The sequence below is a fragment of the Mandrillus leucophaeus genome, unplaced genomic scaffold (assembly GCF_000951045.1).
Source record: "Mandrillus leucophaeus isolate KB7577 unplaced genomic scaffold, Mleu.le_1.0 Scaffold240, whole genome shotgun sequence".
NCBI classification, from domain to species: Eukaryota; Metazoa; Chordata; class Mammalia; order Primates; family Cercopithecidae; genus Mandrillus; species Mandrillus leucophaeus.
This window is the reverse complement of record NW_012102477.1, coordinates 1280197-1284235: the sequence shown is the minus strand read 5'-3', so window position 1 is coordinate 1284235 and position 4039 is coordinate 1280197. Positions and strand designations below refer to the sequence as shown.

Genomic DNA, 4039 nt, shown 5'->3' with positions numbered 1-4039 from the left:
GGACGTTGGCTCCGCTCTAAGTCGTGGCGCTCGGCCCTGGGGTGCGGCGCGGGGGTCTGCTAAGAGGGCGCTGACTTGGGCTTGCAGTTGAGCTTCTCGAGGTCCGGTGAGGTGTCTGTCCCGCGCCGTGTGAAATCTTCCTCTCCGTTACTGTGCCCTGCGGGATTAAAAAAATGTTTTAAAAATTTTTTTAAATCTTTTTTGAGATGGGGTCTTCCCCTGTCGTCTAGGCTGGAATGCAGTGGAGCGATCTCGGCTCACTGCAGCCTCCGCCTCCCAGGTTCATGCGATTTTCCTGCCTCACCCTTCCGAGTAGTTGGGGGAGCCACCACACCTGGCTCATTTTTGTATTTTTAGTAGAGACGGGGTTTCACCATGTTGGTCAGGCTGGCCTCGAACTCCTGACCTCGAGTGAGCCACCCGGTTTGGCCTCCCAAAGTGCTGAGATTACTGGCGCGAGCCACGGCGCCCAGCCCCTGCAGGATCTTTTGTCACACGCTAGGCCCCAGGCGGACCTGACTTTTATTAAACAGCAGTACTTTGGGAGGCCGAGGCGGGCGGATCACGAGGTCAGGAGATCGAGACCATCCCAGCTCACACAGTGAAACCTCCTATCTACTAAAAAAAAAAAAAAAAAAAAAAATTAGCCGGGCCCGGTGGCGGGCGCCTGTAGTCCCAGCTGCTAGGGAGGCTGAGGCAGGAGAATGGCGTGAACCCAGGAGGCTAGGGAGGCTGAGGCAGGAGAATGGCGTGAACCCAGGAGGCGGAGCTTGTAGTGAGCCGAGATCGCGCCACTGCACTCCAACCTGGGCGACAGAGCGAGACTCCGTCTCAAAAACAAAAACCAAAAAAGCACAGTAGGGCTGTCAAGCGCCTCGCGTCAAGGCTCAGTGCTCCACCGACCCACCCAGCCCGAGACCCTCCGTTTCTCTCTGACTCCGAAGGAAAATTTAGTTCCTTCAGGCGCCTGGGACTCCCTTCTGGAGGATCAGACGAGTCGGACTCCCCCAAGCCCATGCGGGCTAAAGGAGCGGAAACCACGCGGGAGAGGACAGCGCCGGGGGCTCGAGGACGCAGACTACAGAGCTCTGCGGGGACTGGGCGTTTTCTCTCATTCTCTGCGACCCGAATGGAGGCTGCTGCGTTGGAAGAACTCAGCTAAGACTTTTTTTTTTTTGAGACAGGATCTCACTCCCGTGGCCCAGGCTGGAGTGTAGTGGTGCCATCTCGGGTCCTTGCAGCCTCCACTTCCTAAGCTCAAGCGATCCTCCAGCCTCAGCCTCCCCAGTAGATGGGACCACAGGTGAGTGCAACCACACCTGGCTAATTTTAAAATTTTTTTGTGGAGACGGGGATCTCGCTATGCCGCTCAAGCTGGAATACCTTCTTGAATAAATGCCCAAACCAATTCTAGGGCAGTTTTCTAGCCACCTGTGATGAGTTATTCTGTCTTTTAATATTCTCAGTAGGCTGTTTGACAGCTGCCCCAGTGGCCTAATGGATAAGGCACTGGCCTCCTAAGCCAGGGATTGTGGGTTCGAGTCCCACCTGGGGTAAGACAACACCAACCTTTGGTGACCTGGGATAAGACAACCATAACCTTTGGTTGTCCAATGATACTTTATAAAGGACAAAGCATAGAGACACACAGGTAGAAAAACTTACAAGAATAAGAAAAGGCATGAATTTGGAAGAAAACCAGGGCATTAAACTCAAAGACACAGAATCTCTCAATCTTTCTCTCTCTCTCTCGAGGATGAGGAAAAAGGTAGGGCATGGTGGTGCATGCCTGTAATTCCACTTTTGGAGGCCAAGATGGGTGGATCACTTGAGTTCAGGAATTCAAGACCAGCCTAGCCAATATGGTGAAACCCTGTCTCTGCTAAAAACACAAAAATTAGCCGGGCATGGTGGTGCATGCCTGTAATTCCAGCTACTCGGGAGACTGAGGCAGGAGAATCACTTGAACCCGGGAGACAGAAGTTGCAGTGAGCTGAGATCGCACCACTGCACTCCAGCCTGGGTAACAGAGCAAAGCTTTGTCTCAAAAACAAAACAAACCAAAAAAGAACCAGGAAAAGGTCAATTTGAGGACAGGTAAGATCAAAATGCACATGCTCTGCAGAAGGGAAAGTCCCTACTGAAGCTAGTTTGCTCGAATGACCTCAATTACAAGGTGAATGCTGAGGCTTACTGTGTTGACTGTGTGGTTACCACAGCAGCTGTGTCCCAAGAACATGGTCACTTTCTTGACTACCTATCCTGCTTCACGAGCATGACAGGTGTGACCCACCATGCCTGACCAATGGCATTAATTACATTCACAATGTATGCAATAATCACCATTATCTCTTTCCAAAACCTTTTCATTTCAAACAAATTCTGTAACCATTAAGCAATAACTCCCCACATCCCTTACCCAGCTGTTAATAACCTTTAATCTACTTCCTGTCTCTATGGATTTGCCTACTCTAGACATTTCACATAAGTAGAATAATACATTATTTGTTCTTTTGTATGTGGCTTCTTTCACTTAGCATAGTGTCTCAGGGTTCATCTACATTGTAGTGTGTGTCAGTGCTTCATTCCTTTTTTTTTGAGACGGAGTCTTGCTCTGTCGCCCAGGCTGGAGTACAGTGGCGCAATCTCCGCTCACTGCAGGCTCCACCTCCCAGGTTCACACCATTCTGCCTCACCTCCTGAGTAGCTGGGATTACAGGTGCCTGCCACCACGCCCGGCTAATTGTTTTGTATTTGTAGTAGAGACGGGGTTTCACTGTGTGAGCTGTGATGGTCTCAATCTCCTGACCTTGTGATCGGCCCGCCTCGACCTCCCAAAGTCCTGGGATTATAGGCTTGAGCCACCGAGCTGGCCTGTTATCAATTCTTTTGGGTACAAACCTAGGAATGAAATTGCTGGATTGTATGATAATTCTATGTTTAGCTCCTGGGGGAACCACTCAACTGTTTTCCCCAGCAGCTGCATCATTTTACATTCTCATCAGCAATGTAGAGCTCTAGTTTCTCTACATCCTTGCCAACACTTGTCATTTTTGTTTGCTTGTTTAATGATTGCCAAATATGTGGGGGAAGAGGGGAACTCCTATCCTCCTCCATCTAGTCCTGGTGATAATGTCCATCACTGGATTCCCACATGGAATGGATTGAGTTCATGATCCAGAATGATGTTCTCCGTTCTCCCATGCAGAATGGTTGGTTCTGGTTTGGACACATGACCCATGAAGGGATGATCACAGCTGTACCTGGAGTTGAGGTTGGAGGCAGGGCTTGGACACTGGACCAAATTGAGGAGTAGCTAAAATAGATGGGGTGGAAGCAGCTTTCCATAAGATATACCCACCAGTGTGCCATGTCAGTTTACCATTGCCATGGCAACACCCAGGTGTCACCACCCCTTTCCATGCAATGACTCAATGACCCAAACATTACTACCCCTTCCCTAGAAAGTTCTGCATAAACTGCCCCTTATTCTACATGTACTTAAAAATGGGTATAAATATGGCTGCAAAACTGCCCAGAGCTGCTACTCTCAGCATACTTATGGTGGAGCCCTCCTCTGCAACACCGCCTGCTGCTTTAGTACAGTTGTTTTCTTCTACCACTGGCTCGCCCTTGAATTCTTTCCTGGGCAAAACCAAGAACCCTTGCAGACTAGGCCTCACTTTGGCGCTCGTTTGTCCTTCATCAGTATAATGTTATTAATAAATAAACATTGGTAGAGAGAAGTTTCATGTGCCCTGTGGCTGCTAGTCTGGAAGGATGTGAATTTGGAGCTACTGGTGGACATCTTGCTGCCTCAAGAGGAGAGGTAATCTGCAGAATGAAGCTGAGCAGAAGCCAAAACAGTAGTGAGATAGAGAAATACAGGGTCCTGATGTTATTATTCAGATCCCTGAATTTGGTCTTGCGTGAAACACACAGGCTTTGCAAGAAGACGCTTTGGATTTTGTAATGATATTAACCTGTCATTTCTCCCTAGGCTGATGATTTGAGTTGGTTTTCTTTTTTTTTTTTTTTT

The 4039-nt window shown here is 48.9% G+C and overlaps 1 non-coding gene across 1 annotated transcript; it reads left to right on the top strand.

The window, feature by feature from the left end:
* The first annotated feature begins 1483 nt into the window (after positions 1 to 1483).
* TRNAR-CCU lies at positions 1484 to 1556 on the top strand. Its single transcript has one exon. It is a non-coding gene; the product is annotated as a tRNA-Arg (tRNA).
* The last annotated feature ends 2483 nt before the right edge of the window (positions 1557 to 4039 follow it).